Raw genomic sequence first — 19952 nt, 5'->3', positions numbered from 1 at the left:
GTGGACTTTTTGGGAAGACTTGGATTTCTGGGAAGACGTGGATTTTTGGGAAGACTTGAATTTTTGGGAAGACTTGGATTTCCAGGAAGACGTGGATTTCTAGGAAGACGTGGATTTTCAGGAAGACGTAGATTTTTGGGAAGACGTGGATTTTTGGGAAGACGTACATTTTTGGGAAGACGTGGATTTCCAGGAAGACCTGGTATTTTGGGGAAGACTTGGATTTCTGGGAAGACATGGATTTCCAGGAAGACCTGGATTTTTTGGGAAGACTTGGATTTCTGGGAAGACGTGGATTTCCAGGAAGACCTGGATTTTTGGGAAGACTTGGATTTTTGGGAAGACGTGGATTTCCAGGAAGACCTGGATTTTTGGGAAGACTTGGATTTCTGGGAAGACGTGGATTTCCAGGAAGACCTGGATTTTTGGGAAGACTTGGATTTCTGGGAAGACGTGGATTTTCAGGAAGACCTGGATTTTCAGGAAGATGTAGATTTTTGGGAAGATGTGGATTTTCAGGAAGACGTAGATTTTTGGGAAGACATGGATTTTCAGGAAGACGTAGATTTTCGAGAAGACTTGGATTTTTGGGAAGACCTGGATTTTGGGAAGACTTGGATTTTTGGGAAGACCTGGATTTTGGGGAAGACATGGATTACCTGGAAGACTTGGACTTCCTGGAAGCTATGGATTTGATGGAAGACATGGATTTTCTGGAAGATGTGGATTGATGGAAGACCAGAAGATTACTGGAAGACATAGATATTGGGAAGACATAAATTTTCTGGAAGACATGGATTTTCAGGAAGATCCAAATTATCTGGAAGACCAAGATTATTTGGAAGATATGGATATGTGGAAGACTGAGAAGTTTCTGGAAGACATCGATCTTCAGGAAGACGTACATCTTCAGGAAGACATACCTTGGCTGGAAGACCTGGAGGTTATTGGAAGACATGGATCTATTGGAAGACCTGGATTTAGTGGAAGACTTGAGTTTCTGGAAGACTTGAATTGGTGGAAGACATAGATTATCTGGAAGACCTGGATTTTTCTGGAAGACCTGGATTGACTGGAAGACACTGATTTTTCTGGAAGACATGGACTGGCTGGAAGACACTGATTTTTCTGGAAGACATGGACTGGCTGGAAGACGTGGGATTTTTATGGAAGACTTAGATTGATGGGAAGACTTGAATTTTGTGGAAGACATATTTTTCTGGAAGACATAGATTGTGCTGGAAGACGTGGATTCCTCTGGAAGACGTGGATTTTCCTGGAAGACATAGATTTTCCTGGAAGGTCTGGAGTCTATGGAAGACTGGATTTGCTGGAAGACTTGGAGGTTGTTGGACGACATTGATTGTCTGGAAGACATGCATTTTCTGGAAGTTCAGGATTGTCTGGAAGACCTTGACATTGTTGGAAGACTTGCAGTTGCTGGAAGACCTGGAGATATTGGAAGACCTTGATACTGGCACCACTGGAAACCCTAGATATTGGAAACATCATAAGCATAGGATTTTTGGAAATACTGAATTTTTGAAAACATTTGGTTATATTGGACATTAAAGATTTTGGAGGCCCTGAATATTTGTATATTTGATAGTTAAAGCCCTATACTAGAAGTCTTGGATAATCAAGGCATTACATATCTTGTATTTTTGAACCCTTAATCAGTAGTTTTATGGATAACAAAAGACATGGACATTTACAAATCACAAATTCGAAAACCCCACCTATTGAGAGATAATAGAAAACCTCAATGTTATCATAGCCCTGTCAAAACACTGACATAATTTATAAGAATTAAGTTTAAATGATATTGGTAACCCTTGATTTTAAGAGCCCTAGATGCTAGAAGATCTTGTTATTTATGATTTCAGAGTAATGGAACCCTGAGTGTTAGAAAATGAGTTCCTGTCAAGGAAGAACTGGCAATAAAAAGACATTATCAGAGTTGAAAGAATGCAAGAGCTGGATGAGAGAGAAAAGGACAATGAAATACTATATTCTGGGCATGACAAAGCCATTGCTATCATGAACTCACAATAAATGCAGTTACCTTTACTGAGCCTGTTAGCAGATGGGGATTGTCAATCACAGATGAGAAAAAGACTAATGAGTCCTGTTCTTCCTTAGGGAACTACTGGCTACTTACTTATACTAGGAAAAGGGGAGTCACTGTCTTTAGATGTGACTCTGGTGAGCCTCCCATACTCTAAAGGATAGTTCCACACTCATGGTCATATGGATGGCCCTTGTTAAACTCAGTGGATCACAAAACAAAAAAAAAAAAGATATGAGTGTAGCAAACAGATTTATAGTGAAGATGACAATTGACAGGGAAAAGGAGATTAGAAAGGATAGATATGAGTAATCTTAATGCGTTATATATACATGCATGAAATAGTCAACTAATGAATTTGATTTCTAAAAAGACTGTTAAATCAAGATTTAGAAGATATTAATATATAATAATAATAATCTGATAACTGAACAATACACTACAGTATAGTGGAAAAGCTACACTTGGGTGCTACGAAATAAATGGACTCCAGAAACCCTGCAAATAGGAAATATTGAGTGATTGGGAACACAGAAGATCTGAAATGTATTACTTTGGACTGTGAAAGACAAGGCTTAACTTTAAGTATTGATAAAAATATTGGAAGATGGGAGGCTTTTAACAACTCTAATATACTGGATAGATTAGACAACACAAGAACTGGAAATGCTTCAGGCCAGAGACTAGAAAATAAGGATGTTGTGTTGTGAGAAAAATCAAGTTATCCAAGCTATTGTCCTTTGTGGAACTTAGAAGACCTGAATTAGAGATACTGAAAGATAGAAAGGCCTGATCTTAGAAACTAGAAGACCATGTTTGTATTATGATGTCGATATTAGATTCAAAGATAGTTAAATCATAGCACAGGCTTTTACGATTACAACATCTCTTCTACTAAAAAGAAAACAAGGGCAACAAGTAGAAAACAAAGAGGAAGCAGGAAGTTCAAGTAAAAAAAAGTAATTTGAATGTGCTAGAACCTATCTCTACAATCTCAATGAACTGACTTTTTAGCATTTATGGATTGATGGAATAAATGCCAGTAGAATGAAAATTATCGAAGAATATGTACTACCTTCAACTAGAAAAATTACTTGGTTCTAGATCAGGATTTGGCAAATACATTCTGTAAAATATTGGTTTGTTAAAATTTAATAGTCTGTATTGAAACTACTCAATTATGCTATTAGTGTAAACACAGACAAGGAAAATTACAGCTAGAGCTATATTCTACTAAAACAATTTATTTTTAAAATGTATATGTGGGTGTATTTGGCCTAAAGGCTGTAGTTTGCCAAGCCAGCTCTAGATATCAAACCTAGAGTATAGTAAACTTAAGCACATTCAAGACTAGCATTCACATGCAAGAGTACAGGTGCAACATTTTGGAGCCTAGTGGCACAAAAGATATTGTATAACATTCTGAAAATCAGGAGTTAAGGCTGGCAATTGTTTAGGTGCCCTTATATTCAGAGACAAAATTAGTAGATTAGTAGCCTGGGCCTAAGTCCCAGTCATGGAAGATGATGGTCAGAAGCTAGAGCTAGAGAATTACTTACTTGTACATATACATATACAGAGAGAGAGAGAGAGAGAGAGAGAGAGAGAGAGAGAGAGAGAGAGAGAGAGAGAGAGAGAGAGAGAGAGAGAGAGAGAGAAAATCCACCCCTGTAGACAGGGAAAATGAAGAAAATTATAATTTGGTAGGGTCATCTCATGGATAAAAAGTATATGTAAAGTTCTGATCTCACTCCCTAGAACTTATGTAACAGCCATATGAGATGAAAGCTGAGGTATAGCCTCAAGTCTCTCAGTATTTATACTATAAAATGCTTACAAGGACAGGAATTGGCACATGTATTGCACACAAAGAACTCAATAAGTCAAAATTAGTAAGGTGCACTGGGAATGGCCCATGACTTAAAAATCAAACAACTATCAAAGAGACAGTGGGCATTCATGTGGGTCTTGTTACAAGGCAACGTGTGGATCAGTACCAAAGATGATAGTCATGGAGAGAGGTACCAAGTACCGAAAGTACTAGGCACATACAGTCACACATATAGTGCCTAGCATACCAAATATTCAAAGTTGACAGAAAAGGTTTGTGATGGAAGTCCACTCCAATAATACTAGTAGGCAGTAGTCTTAAATTGAATGAGGCAATGAAAGATGTGTAGTTTTAAAATAACAGTACCAAAGTCTTGATGAATACCCTATTTTCTAAATACCAATCCTTAAAAATTCCTAAATTCCATGATAAATGTATGAAATAGCAAAAAGTTCAGAAGTTAGTTGTAAAGAGTCTCCCTTGCCTAGCAAGAATACTTTGCCTTGCACAGTATTTGTAAGGAAATTAAGCTAAAAATTTAGTGGTCAAGAAGTCATTCTATACAGATTGATCATCACTACCTATATCAGAGTGCCTTAATTATATTTAAGGTGGGACTAAGTAGATGGATTTTCAAGAGTACTAGAATACATTTATGTCAAAAATTCATTACCTCTAATCACCAGGTAAATCAACATCATGCAATAGTAATCATAGTAATCACATTATAAATACAGTATAGAAGAATTACTGCAAGAACAATGGAACTGTTTCAGGTGTCCCTTATTAGCAAACAAGGAAGAATATTAAAATTCTTATTCTTTCTTTTAAAAAACATCATGTATACCATATTTTGAAGGGAATCAATATTAAAATTTTACAAAAAATAAGTTATCATGTTCAAATACACAATATTTACAGTATTATAATAATAATAATAGCAATATTTTATTGAGCGCTTACTATGTGCCAGGCACTTTACTAAGCATCTTGTGTCATCTCGATTTGCCACCTAATAATACAGGCATAGTCCACCCCATTTTATAGATTAGAAAATGAAATCTACAATAGTTAACAAACATTCCCACAGTCACACAGCTAGTAATTGGCATGAGAAAATTTGAATACAGGTCTCTCTAATTCTAAGACCTATCTCTGTGCTCACTTCTCATACCCCAAAAAGCCAAAGGTTACCTTGCCAGGACTAAGTACCATTAACCCAAACACAGAACATCCCCAACTAAGAGAAGACAAAAAGTCAATGTTCAAACCCTCACTTGAAGTCACTTGGATTTCTCAAGAGTTGATCAAGCACCTACTCTGAATACTTGTGATGATAAGATGACTAGCAATGCAAGGAAAAATCCATTGTCTCAGATACACTAAATTTATATTTAATTTTGCCATATATATATATATACATATATAGAAAATTTCCTTAGCATAAGTTATATATATATATATATATATATATATATATATATATATAACTTATGCTAAGGAAATTTTCTATTATCTCTTCACTTAACTTTATATTCCATAAAATACATATTTTCTATTCACAACACAATTATTTTACAACACTGGCATCAAAAACCACTAAAAGAAAAGGATCCTAAATGTAAGGATCAGTGATCAATATATTTCATGACAACGGCACTGTTCACAGATTGTTAAAAAGATGCCGCTAGAGTCCTTTATTAACTTTCATGTGGTGGCAGACATATGATCTAAACGTGCAAATTAAATAGGTTTCTCCCATGTTTTCGACTTAAGATAGTAAAGAGAAAGTTCTTCTAAAATCAACTGCCAGCTTTTTAATTCATTCTATTTCAGCTGTTAAACTATCCTTTCTCTCCACCTTCCTTTTTATTTTTTCTGTGATTAAATATGCCTATCAAGAAGGAAATTTCTGTCTGTGTACTTCTTTATATTCAGCTCAAGAACTTGCCCAAACAAGTTATATGACAGAAACTTTATAAAATCAACTAAAATAAATGACAAGCCTGGGGAGATGGCTCAGTGGAGAAGAGTGCTTGCTCTACAAGCATGGGAACCTGAATTTAAATCACAAGAACCCACATTTAACAAAATAAGCTAGACTGTAACCCCAAAGTTGGATGATGAAGTAGAAATAGGAGGGTTGGTAGGTTTTTCTAGCTGCCGGCATAACTTCAGGTTAAGTTAGAGATTTCAGGTTAAGATTCTAGTTAAGATTCAGGTTAGAGATTTCAGGTTAAATTTCAAGGGAATAAACTGGAGGGTGATAGAGCAAGTTGTCCAATGTCCCACTGCGGCCTCCATGCCCACACACTGGTGTATAAACCTATGCACATGTACAAATCACACACACACACACACACACACACACACACACATCATACAACAACATACATATCCATTTATATAACCCCCAAAGAGAAGTTTAATAGACATAAACCTTTTATTTTTTGCAGAATATTCATAGTTTGAAGAATAAGGATACCTACTTACTTGACAGTGTTGCCATTAAATTATGCTTCTATCAGTTAGCCTATACCAAATTATTCCATCTTCCTATAAATTTGGCTGACTTTTGAACTGAACCAGATTAAAGTGTTCTAGCATTAATCACACTAAAATATGTCATTTATTTTCACCCATGATACTTCCTAAATTTAACTGGACATTGTCTTAAACAAGAATTAGATTTATCTCGGCATTTTAATCAAATGATCAGAATCCTAATTCATTGTTTTCTGTCATCCAAAGTCTGAACCAGTGGTTCGCAATCTGTGGGTCACAATGCCTTTGACAAAACTCTATCTCCAAAAATATTTAAATAAATAGGATTAATAACAGTAGAAAACTTACAGCTATGAAGTAGCAATGAAAGCAATTTTATGGTTGGGTGTCACCACAACACGAGAAACTATAATAAATGATTGCAGAATTAGGAAGGTTGAGAACTACCAGTCTAGATAGTCCTACACCATTAAAATAATGGTCAATATTTTACTTTATTACTTTGAGTTTTTAGTTGATGTAATTTTATTTAAAAATTAGTTTCTTTAAATCTGATCAAATTAAGGAGACTAGTAGCCAAGGTGGTAATATCAATGCATGGGAAAGTTACCAGATTCTAATACACACACACACACACACACACATACACACACACACACTCCTCACAGAAGCTGTTTTTTTTTTTCATTAAGAAGTTGACTATGTTTGCTTCTTATTATATATCACTTAAACCTAACTTTCTTTTCTGGGAGTCTAAAAAATATAAAGCTTGAATCGCAAGCACATTTTTACAATGCTGGGGAGTAAACCCTGTGCCTCCCACTTTCCAAGCAATGGCACTATTGCTGGACTGTATGCATAGTCCAAACAACCACAATTTTCAAATGATGTGAACATAATTTAACACTACTATTTACCATGGCCTCTTTATAAAGGCTAAGATACTCACAAAGTCAACCAATAAGTTGGATGCAATTTCTCTAAATGTGACAATGACAGACTTAGAAGGACCTTAAAGACCAAGAGAGTATATTCTCATTTGGAAGCTATGAAAAGTATGGAGTGACACTGAATAAGACTACCCATTGGGCTAGTGACAGAACAAATATTAAATTGGTCATGTTTGCTTTGTTTCCTGGGCCCACTGCTATTTTCTCTTCTATTTTTATAGCTTAATTTCATTTTACCTCAGAGCAGCAGTTTGCAGCTAGGGCTGCATATAGAACCACGAGTTGTTTTCCAAATATATAAGTGCTGGCCCTACTGCCAGGAACACATTCCAGAAATTCCCTTCCCTAACTCCAAAATACAGTCCATGCTAAGAATATCTGTGGATTAGAGCAATACTCAGCAATACTCGGCAATACTAGGTAGGTCCACAATACCCAACAACGGGCTTTCAACCCATATTTGCTTCTTCTGAGCATGTTGAGATCGTGGGCCATCTCATTCACAACTGGGTGAGCAAGGCCTTTAATACCGTGACTCAAACGCAGCATTTAGTTCAATTACTGAACACACTTTGGGCATTCCAAGTTGGATTTGTGCATCTTAGGCTATATTCAACTTCTCTTTTTGGCAACTTCATGCCAAGATTTATGCTTCTTCACTCCTCTATTCGGACACTTTCACAGCATTATCATCTACAATCAGGGTAGGGTGCTCAAGCTATTTAGAACACAAGATTAAGCAATGCTAGTCAAACTTCCTGTCTGTTTCCAGAAAAACTATCCAACTGACTTTAAAATAGACAGCAGGTGAGAATGTGTGTGACTAGCTAAAAGACCAGACAGGCTCATCATATGCCTGTGACTAAATAATACCCGAGCGTCTTACCTCTAGTTTTGTGAATGTTTTTCCCCTCAGGTATATCTGCATAGGAAATTTGAAACATTCAAAATTCACTTTAACACACTTTAGTCAAATAATGAGATTATGAAGGTAGATTAAACACTCAAACTAGAATTCTGCAGTACATTCTGGGAAAAGGAACTGTCAGCATCCCTTTTCTGGAGGATGTTCACTATATCACAGCAGTAGGGGTAGGACAAACATGAGAACAGGAAGGAACTATGAAAATGAACTATACTATGAACTATACTAATTCTTCCTCCTTGATTAGGTACCAATACAAACATAAGAATTCATTATAAATGCACTGCCTCTCAGGATAAGCCAATACTTATCTTGCAAACTGCCACACAACAAATGAACTTATGCCAAATTTTTCCCTCTGGCAAGATATCAAGTTAGACATACTCAAATTTAAAGAATTTCAGGATGAAGAGGACAATGCACAGATAACAGGCCCCTCCCATTTTGTTAGGTACTAGAATGTGTTCCAGAAACACTATGCACGTCAGAGGAATTTAAGACCTTTGTGGTAGAGTAAGAAACAGAAAGGAGCAGTGTAAAAGCCCACGACAAACTGGTTTGGTGACAGAAACAAAACACCAAAGAGCATCTCAGTGATATTTTACAAACTTGACATGAGCAGTTGTGGTTACTTTGCAATTAACTTTCTATTCTTCTCTGTCCTCATGGTGAGGATAACAATGCTCCTATGAAAATGCTGCTCATGACAACAGAGGAAAGGAAAGACCAGAGAAAATCAGAGTCTGCTGCGGAGTATTTGTGGTCTTCTCCACTTTCTTCCTCAGCACATGGATCACCAAGCTTATCATCAGGACCACCACGAAGGATACGAATCCCAGGTTTCAACTACTGGTGTGTGGCATTGTTTAGATGACTGGGTGGATTGTCCACATTCTTTCTCCCCTGTTAAATAGAGAGAACAGACTTACTGACCTTGGTTGATACAGATTCATAGGGCTGTGTGTTATCACAAGCCTCTCTGAAGGGCAATATGTATTCTACTGAAGGATCTCTTCCTGCCTGATGATTTGATATGCAGAATTCAGACTTTCATATTCCTTTGAGTTTTTGGATGCTAGACTAATTTTAATCAACATTTCAGGTAATCCTACCTGTAAAATATTTCTCAAGTATATTCTCAGGATGAGAGTCAACAGATCAGCAGTATCACTTAACTCCATCTCTTCAAATCCTCTGTCACCTAAACATTTTATCCAATGGTACATTGTCAATTTCTTCTATGACTGGAAGAAGACACTCAGAATCAGCAATAACCTTAGTCTGAAACTTCTGCCAGATTCTACTGGGGTTTGAAATTTTCAATTTCTCTTACTTATTTTCCTCCTGTTGTTGGGACAAGTGAAGAAAACTCTCTGAGCTACTTTCATAGAGCTGAGTAGAGCACATCAGGAACAACATGGGGACTGAAGGATAAGCTTTTCTTGGGGAGATGGACATGATTTGCACCCAAGGGCCAGCATTCACTATCATACTTTTTCCAGTGGTGACATTTTCCCAAATCAGCTACACTCAAGTCAGTATCATTTGCATGTAAGTATTGATTAACCTCAGTAGAAAATGCACTGAAGGGCAATTCACAAAGAGTTTCTCAGTCACCCCTCCTTGGTGATTTTCATTCATATAGACATAAATTAGTGTCTGACAGTCTCTTTTAAAAGAGCAATTATTTTGGAATTTGAAGTGGCCAGAGTTTAAGAAGGATATTATCAGAAACACTGGAACAAAGCATAATTTTGACAATACCTTTTCTTGAGGACACTGATCGTTTTCTTCTCCTTGGCAATAAACACTCAAGTTGGCATTGGCTTATAGATGAAGAGCACCACTTCATCTCTATTGTTCAGGCAATCTGCCATCTCATATTCATGTTGTCACTTTCAGGGTACTTGGCAACAACTTCATGACCTGCTTTCTCTGTCTGCCACCTTTTCCCATGCAGTCCTAATGTTTCTTAGGTTTATCTGACAACCTGTTCCTTGAAATGAATAGTCTAAAATTTTATCTAGATACGAAGGTAAATTTGAATTCAGGGATGTTCATCAACAGTTTATGCAAATGGAAAGAGGACCGCTCAACCTCTATTTTAGAAGTTACAGACATAAATACATAAATTTCTCTTTTCTCTGTTTCAGGATTGCATGTTATTTGTAATTTTTCCAGGGATTCCAGTCTGTGTCCCTCATTGCACTTGCCCTGACCTTACCCATTTTTCCTTTACTATAAGCCTGAGATTCAAAAACAACAAATATTGCCATACATAGGTTTTGCTTTTATCATTATCAAACATTTTAAAACACTCATTTAGTTTGCTCTCAACATCATCTTTCTTGCCCTGTTTCATCTTCATGCTTTTCCATCATCCATCTTTTGGGGGTTTTTGCTTGGAAGTCACTCTCATCCTGATTTATACAAATTTACAGAGATACAAGAGTGAGAACTGTGGTAACATAGGCTAATGGCCATTTCTTGGAAGAATACTATGGAAATAATATATGTGTCAATAGTTTATGAAAAAATATAAAATTCATGCATCTGGTAGGTGGTTACTCACTGCACTATTACGTTTCCTTGTACATTTGAAAACACGTTTGTGAAATAATTTTATGTTTCTTGACTACATTTTTGACAATAACATATATTAGTGGCTTATCATCTTAAATGAAAAAGTAAGCAGATAAATAATCATTGGAGAGAAATCACTATGAAATATTCACACAGTAATTAGATGGCTAATGCTAGAGAAATCATTAGCCTGAACTGACAGTATAGCTCAATAGTAGAATACTCACTCATTTAGCCTGAATTCTACCTCCAACTCTCTCTCTCTCTCTCTCTCTCTCTCTCTCTCTCTCTCTCTCTCTCTCTCTCTCTCTCTCTCTCTCTCTCTCCTTCTCTCTCTCCCCCTCTCTCTTATCAAAGGTAAAAGATTCAATACTCAAGCCTTAACCAGAAACTTGGTTATTTGAACATAAGAGTTCAACTTCATGCTTTCTATGGCACATGGCAGAGACTTATAAAAGAAGGTAAGCTGAGTGTGTAGAATGAAGGATTAGTGGATACTGAACTATATCACTGGGTAAGACTCCATTCAAACAATTTTTAAATGATACAATATACTTTTATACATCAAAAGATTCACTTCCTATTGGAGTTTCATCTCTGTCCTGGCAAAGAAAATGTAAGTATTGTTAAGATGCTGAAGCTGCCAGCACGAAGACTAGGTGCTTTGAAATAAACTTCATGTTACCATATTTCTCTACTAAAAGCTCCACTACAAAGAGCCTCGAAGTTGTTAGGCTGCTAAGAAATAGGGCGTAATCAAGTACACTTGTTCTCAAGGCATTTTCCCCAAGCTCATTTAAATCCACAAGGCTAAAAGCTTAAAGCCATTCTTGTGAGAACAAGAACCCTGGCGCCCTCAGAAGGGGAAATCTTGACTGGCTGTTTTCTTCTGACAGGAGTTAGAGCTCAGACAGGCAAGAGAATAACAGGATTTTTTTTCTCTAGAGACTTGAAGAAAGAACAAGGACTACTTTTTAAATACCACACCCTGTGAGGATTTGCATGAACAAATAGGACCAAGTTAATTGCTGTTGCTGTAATGAAAGAACATTGGCGTTTAAAGAATTTGCTTTTCTATAACTACTCAGCTCTCAATTTCCCTTTCAAAAGTCTTAAAACCCTACAAACATTTAATTAGTGGGTTTAAAAACCATAAGCCTTTGTGAATCCTTTAACATTTTAAACTATAATACCCAGAGGTATAACTGACAATGAGGCTTCCATAAGGGATCTTATTTTTCTCAAAATTAGTGATGTATCCACAGTTAGTGCATTACTACTAATAAAGATACCATCCAGCTGAGTTTTGAAGCCAGAGAAGCCCCTTTAAAATGGGGTTTTAAACCCATATTTCATTTTAAAATACCTCTCTGCACCCCTATGTCCTACTGAGCCTTGTCCTATACTCCTTGTCTGATGGTTCCTGCCCATTTCCAAGACTCAACATTAACGAACTCTTCCTTTTTTCCTTTATCAACGTTTCTGCCAGGAAAATAAGATTGCTACTACTCCACAGAAGCCTTGTCGCTACCACCTAGCAGACCTCATGCAAACAGACAAAGGAGGAGGAGGGACAACTAGATGGTGACCATGAAGGTGAAAGAGGAGGAGCAGCAGCAGCCAAAGCAACTGCAGCAGCAGCAGCAGCAGCAGCAGCCTCCCCTGCCACCAAAGCAGCAGGCTTAGCAGCCACAGCAGGGATACTGAGGAGAGCTAGAAACATTTTGCATAGCAAATGCTATTAGTTGTTTATGCTCTCCTGTTCTTGTCACTACTTTTGCTAGCTAAGCTAACACCACTTGAGCAACACCTTCTCTGCAGAGGCCCCTGACCACATGGCCGCTGGCCACCAAATAGCAATCCCAAACTTAAGGGGTATAAGCACCCTAAAACGACACTAGCTGTTCCTGAACCAGTTAGTTGGGGAGAGGGTCCCAGAAGAACACTGTTGGTGAAATGATATCCATCCTGGGCAGAGAAAAAGCCTACATAAAGTCTGGATTGCATAGACTAAATAAGCAGCCCAGACTATGCAATGTACCCAGCAAGATCTTGTATTTCTTAACTGCTATAAAACCAGTCTAATGCATTAAGCTCTTGGTTAAATTTAAAAAAAAAGTTTTGAGTCTAGAGTTATGGCACAGTGGTAAGAAGCACATACTGTTCTTGCAGAGGATCCAGGTTCAAACACCAGCACCCATGTCAAGTAGATCACAATTGCCTGTAACTCTAGATCCAGGGTAGGCTGATACCTCTGGCTTCTGGGCATACCTGCACTCAATGCATATAACACACACACACACACACACACACACACACACACATACACACGCACACATTAAAGCCTTAAAAATAATATAAACAAAATCAAACAAAAAAACCTTGACTGTTCAAAAATATTTACATGATGGGTATGGTCACACATACCCGTAGTCTCAGCACACAGGAGGAAGAATCAGGAGTTCAAAGTTCAAGGCCATCTTCACCTACACAGTAATTTTGAGACCAGCCTGGGATACATGATACCTGGTGTCAAACAAACAAACAAACAAAAAATCCACCACCACCACCAACAACAACAACAACAAAACAAAAAAGAAAAGAAAAATGTATACCACCAATGTTATAACAATAAATGAAGTCGTGCCAAAATAGAACATGCAGAATAATGCCTGGTTCCAATACAGTCTATAGGTCTCTTCCATATATTTCATGAAAATTGTAACAAGTCGTTTAGTATTGGAATAACATTCTACTAAATTTTCACATATTAGCTAATTGTAATAAATAGATTTCAAGGTAACCCTGGTTCAGAATGCCACATACCCTATGATTTTATTTACAGTTCTTAAAGTCACAGTGCATTTAATATTATCCCTTCCTGGGGTGCCTGTATGATAATCCTCAGTCGTAAAGTATAAAAGTCACATGACTATTTACAGTCTAGTCTTCATTCTTCCAAATAAATTAATAGAAATCCACACATTAAAGTATAAATGTCATTCTTATAGGCATAACTCCTATTTATATTCAAACTAAATTAGAGGTATAATGATGATACTGATTCCTACACTGCTTGGTTGCTCCTGCTATTTCAAAATTTGATAATAAAGACAGTTAAGAAACATCTTCGCTTTCCTTCTATGGTTCAATGGATCATTAAGAAAACAGACATCTGTAAGTTGTTACTAATAATTTACTTTTTAAATTAAAATGTCATGCAATACTATTTATATGTTCTTGTATCTCTGAAATGTCTCTTTAAAAAAGCAAGAGTCAGTGAGGGGAGCAGAGAAAAATGTAGAGCTCAATAAAAATCAATTTAAAAAAAGAATCCATGAAGCAACAGTGCCCTCTGCTGACCACAGAGCGAAGAGCCGAACTTGGGCTGCAAAGCAGAAGCCGTGGTATACTGTGAGCCCTAGAAACACCCATGACAAATATTCACCAACTTACTTCCCCTTTAAGTCTAAGTAGACTATTGACTTAAAAGCTCCTCCAGCAAAGGAAGACAAGGTCATTCTGGCATGCCAAAAATTGGGCAAGTGATCCAGAAAATTCCATTCTCTTCCTTTTAGAAAGCTGGCCACACCCAAAGCTTCTTCCAGAAATTTCTTTTTAAAAGATAAACTACACATTGATTTCCATATCTTTTCCATTTCTGCTTCCTAGTTTTACTACTTTTTGCTGGCTACACAAGACAAAAGCCACCTAAAATGCCACTATGTCATAACCCAGTCATGGGCTACTTACTTAACAATCACGACTTCACAACTAAGACTTGGATAAAATGTCTCCCCTGCATATTAAGAACTGAAAGCCTTCTTTTCATAATACCTAGCTTAGTGCCACAGCATGTACTGGGAGAATTTAATGTAGTATGATGAGCAAGATGCAGTGTAAATTAATATACTATATATCAGAAGGTGCTTGGATTGCAAACTCAGATGGTATTAGTAGCAGTAAATGCTTGTTTTATTGTGGACTACGTATCCTAAACAGAGGCATGCTGTTTTTCTTAGAAACTCTTAAGGGATTCTTGGCTACTTGTGGCTCCTTTAAAGCAGTGGCTCTCACCCTTTTCTAGGCTGCCACCCTTGAAATGCAGTTCCTCATGCTGTGGTGACCCCAACCATGAAATTATTTTGTGGCTACTTCATAACTAATTTTGCTACTGTTATGAAACATAAATTATGAAATATAAATACCTAATATGTAACTCCCGTGAAAGACTCAGTTGATCTCCTCCATACAATCTCGACCCACAGGTTGAGAACCACGGCTTTAAAGTTTCTGCATTCTCTCCAAATTTAGAATGGTTCCTAAACCCTGATTAAGGGAGCACAATCCCTCCCCCCTTGTACCCATTCTCTGAGATGTGGGAAGTGGCAAAGATGAACTTTGATTGCACAAGCTCCTGCAATCTCCATATTGTCCCCTGCTCACTCCCAGAAAGCAAAGCCGTTCTGGAGGCACAAAACCAGGAAGCATCAGTCCCTGCTTCTTACCTTCTGCTGTTGAGGGAAAACACGAAAATCGGACTCCTAGCAAAGGAAGATAAAAGACACGTCTGCCCTCTACCGACAACACAGGGGGCTCCCTTTGGATTTGAGTCACAAAACCCAGCATTACAGTATGGCAAGTGACACCAGACACCAGATCATAAAATGCAGGATCAGACTCTGTCCATAATACTTCATGTAATTTTTATCACTGATTTTGAATCTTAAAGAATTGGTATGGAGAAATCCCTATCTTGATTATCTTATGCCTTTCTGATTCCTTCAATTTTGTGCCTGAAGTGAAGTGCCCCACTATATTTGCTCCACGTCAGGCTCTCCGGAGATTTAAATGAAGCCATTAGGTTCAAGATTTTGCAACTTGAGAACCGGTAGACATCTGCAACAACTGAAGCCAGGTACGGAGACCAGCTCCGAGTCGAAGATGAAGCTCACATGCCTGGGCTCATAATCTGTACCAAGCCTCCAAGGAAACCAGGCGCTAAAGAGGCCTGTCTAAGAAATATCTGCTTCCCTAGTCAGGCTGTTATCACGGGGTCCTCCTTTAACCACCCTGGGAAAGATCTGCTCCCCTCAGGAAGGTACATGATGCTGACGCAGTACCGTTCACTGCTGCCTTCATCAGCTCTCTGCTTCTGGAAACAATAGCCCTGATGCTTGGCATCCCAACCCCCTACCCCCGCCCCGCCTCCGCCAGCCCTCCTGCCTGTCTGCTGCAGCTCAGCTCACCTCTCTCAGCTCACCTCTCTCTGTTCTAGGCAGGTTGGACCACCAGCTCAATTCCTGCTAAGGTGAAGGGGCCACTACGTGTTGTCACTTCCCACTTATGATCCAGTTTGGAGTATGCACAGACATTTTCACCACTACCTTCATCAGCACCACCTTTACCCCCTGGAAAGTCGCAGGCAATCATTCTGGATTAACTCTGTCAGGGCTGATGAGCTAGGCCATCCCCAGAGGGTTTGTTCGTTTGTCAATGATGGTAACAAACAATAGGGGAATGGCAGGGAATATATCAAATTAAAATAGGATCAAGCATACAATGCCTTTAGTAAAGTTACATGGTAGCTTAACTAGGGGTCAAGATTCAGCGTCCGTGCTGAATCCTAATGGGTGCACATATAAAGAAACACACTAACTCAGGTCCGGGCAATCACTGCCATGCAACTTCTAACCTTCATCACGAGGTATGAAGAGAGTTTAGAGAATGGCAGTTTTTCTTAGGCCAAGTGGCCTGAGCACACTGCCCTACATAACGCTGGTTTGACAGGTCTGGATTTGCTGTCACCACCCAATCTCCTTGTAAGACCTCCGATTTCTCAGAAAATCTTTACAAGGAAAAAAGGACAAATGCCTGCCACAGGCAATTTTGAGTCTATTAAACAGTATTTAATAAGACTTGTCCAACCAACCATAACAGCCCATAATACTCACTCCTAGAAAATAGACCTGAAACACCAATGCTTATGTCATACATGTAAAAGTGCATGATCGTGCCTGGGGATAGAGTTCAACTGAGACTTGTGTATGAAAGTTTGAGGCGCTGTGTGCCATCTCCAACAGAAAAAAAAAAAACTGACCTGAAAGCAACCATGGCATGAATGATGCATATTTCCTCCACATTCTCAAAACATATTTTGCTTGAGGAGTCTGCCTTCAGACCTTCTGATATTTGAAGGCTTTAATAACTGAGGATTAAGCAAAGCCCATAAGCACAAGAACAAATGTCAGACTTAGCAAAGAAAAATTCAGGTCACCCAGTTAAAATTGCATCTCAGGTAAACAGACAATGCTTTTTAAAAATTGCAGTAGTGCTCCATAATCTGCAAGGTTTTAGTTACCCACAAGAACCATGGCTTGGCATTATTAAGCAGAAAAATTCCAGAAATAAGCAAATCAGAAATTTTTAAATTTTGTACTATTCTTAATAACATGGCAAAAACCCATGCCTTCCTGTTCCAACCCACCCAGAGCATGGAGGGGCCATCGCTCTGTTAATTCATTCCATTTCATTCCATTGCCAGACTGACTGTCCCAGTATAGCAGTGCTGATGAAAAAACAAAACAAAAAACAAACAAACAAAAACAACTTCCAACATCAAAGCAAAGGCATGAAAAGGACCTTTCAAGGGAGAGTTAAAGTTGGGTGTGTTGAGGAGGTTGCTAATATTCCCAGTTAGAATAAGTCCATAAATGAAATTGTGAAATCAAAAGCAATTTATTTATGATGATTTTAGGAAAATGGGTGGAATTGGACTCAGTCACTTTAAGTGAAACAGGCCAGTTCCACAAAGACCAATATCATCTGTTTCCTCTCACCTGTGGAATCTAGGGGAAATGGAGAGGACATGAATGTGAATCAAGGACCATTAGGGTTGTGGACAGGGGCGAGATACTGGAGTAGTAGAAGGGATGAACATGATCGAAATTTACGAAATGCATATAAGAAATGTATAATGAAACTATACAAGTCAAAAATTACTTACAAAACAGAATCTTTGCTAGTTGTGTTGACATACCATGAACTGTAAAAAGGACAGCCACCATGTACGATAATTGCTTAGATACGGTAGAGAGATACTTATTTTTGTGTAAGTAGGGGGCAAATCCTAGCACTCACAGGAGCCCCTCCTGTTTGTGGTTTCAAACATCCAATAGGGGAACTCTTAGAATGTATTCCCTACGGTGAGGTGGGACTAATGTATCAGAACAGTCGAAGCAAGCTCTTAAACTATTTTTTCTCGTTTAACAGAAATTCAAAATTAATTGGGTATAGTTTCTTCTATCAACTCAATGAACTACAAAAATTATTTGGAATTATTTTTTGTAGTCTTAAAATAGACAATAATAGAGATAGACAAAAATGCCAAGTGGACATTTAGTAATTTATATGTGTAAAACATATCAATGTAGTAATATATTTATTATGAAAGCTGTAGATAGATGTACAGAAATATTAATGAAAGGGACTACGAATCTGATAGCTAAAATTTTTGAGTCTTTAACATTAATCTACAGGTCTGAAAAATGCTGTCCATTAATCAAAAAGCCTTGGACACAGTTTTGTGATCTTTTGCAAATAATAATTTTACACTTTAGATTGGACATTTTAAAAAACAGTATTTTGTGACCAGTGAAAATTATGCAAAATTTAAACTTTGGTGTCAACAAATAAACAGTGGTAATTCAATCACACCCATTTTCTTATTGCTTCTGATTGGGGGTGGGATGGGCAGGGATATGGGGGTGGGATATGGCAGCGGAGCTGAATTGCTTACCCAGAGACTGTGACCTGCACAGCCACAAATACTTACCACCTGACCTTTATCAGCAGTGCTTTCTCACCCCTAGACACTGATAAAGTCATTTCCTGTGAAATGGTGTTACAAATAATCCTTAAACGTGTGTGTCAGCTTTAATTCAGTGTGGACTACAACCTTCCTTATTTGCAGTAAGTATTTGCTTAACTCTCAGTCACGATCTGATGAAAAAGATACGCTCTCATAGATACAGATTTTTTGCCAACTGCACACCAGCCGTGTTTGAACAAGATTTGTGTTCAACATTACCAGCTGTCTTTGCTTTCCCATGACTTTACTCTTTGTCCTTTGCTCCACTCACAAATTAGAATATTGCTGTGGTCTTTAGATCCCATACCCAGCCTGCATTTTACTAAGTGGCTCACCTGTCATCTAATGGAGAGAGATGAGAGCATGCTATTTTCATTATTCTGACAAACCAGAGGAGCTAGCTAGAAACTGTAGGGCTTTCAACAATGTCGCTACTAAGAGAGGCATCTTATGCTTGAGAGCCGTACTTTGTCAGGGAAGAAAACATTTCCTAAAGCACAGTGTTTCCCTGACAACTACCTCAGCACAATGCTGTCAGCCAAACAGATTGGTCCCGTATTTGCTAATGAGGACACTGGGTCTGGACTAGTCGAGGTCATAAGGTCAGGCTCTAGCCCAAGTGCCACGACTCTGCCCCCTCTGAGATTAGACTCTCTCCTTTCTTCTCCTTTGATTCTATGCTACGTAGGATTCTGAAAGTATTTGTGACAAAGGCATCTATTCCAGGAAATCTCCATGGACAGTCTTTCTTAAGTAAACATGAACCATCAAAGCATTCCCTCCTGAGGGGGACAAAATCTAAAGGGGCAAACATTATTTTTCCTATGTAAGGATTTAATTAGTATTCATCAAAACAAGGTTAGTTTCAGTCAGTTTTCTGATAGAAGATGTATAACTTGGGCAATGGATACTCAATGCTCAGCCCTTGGAGGGCTTTCTGGCGACAGGGAGAATACCTGCCATATGTTATTTTTAAAGCCTTTTTGATTAAGACTTAGAATAAGAATTTTTCAAAAACAATTTAATTCTGTACTTTGATTTTGTTACAAAAAAAGAAGTTTGTACAGAGCTTTGAGAGTATAAGACAAGGAGGACAAAAAGAAATTCATTTTCATGACTTAGAGTCTCAGAAAATTCCCGGGGCTTGTAGCGAATCTGCAAGGGGACCCCAGAGCATGATGTGCTAAAGGCTCATTTGGGAAAGAAGGCTGGAGGCTCCT

The 19952-nt window shown here is 38.0% G+C and overlaps 1 pseudogene; it reads left to right on the top strand.

Moving 5' to 3' along the window:
• Positions 1 to 10: 10 nt before the first annotated feature.
• On the top strand, positions 11 to 1184 carry LOC119804484 (annotated as a pseudogene).
• Positions 1185 to 19952: the final 18768 nt, after the last annotated feature.

This window comes from Arvicola amphibius, chromosome X, assembly GCF_903992535.2.
Source record: "Arvicola amphibius chromosome X, mArvAmp1.2, whole genome shotgun sequence".
Taxonomy (NCBI): domain Eukaryota; kingdom Metazoa; phylum Chordata; class Mammalia; order Rodentia; family Cricetidae; genus Arvicola; species Arvicola amphibius.
This window is presented reverse-complemented; position numbering and strand designations above follow the sequence as displayed.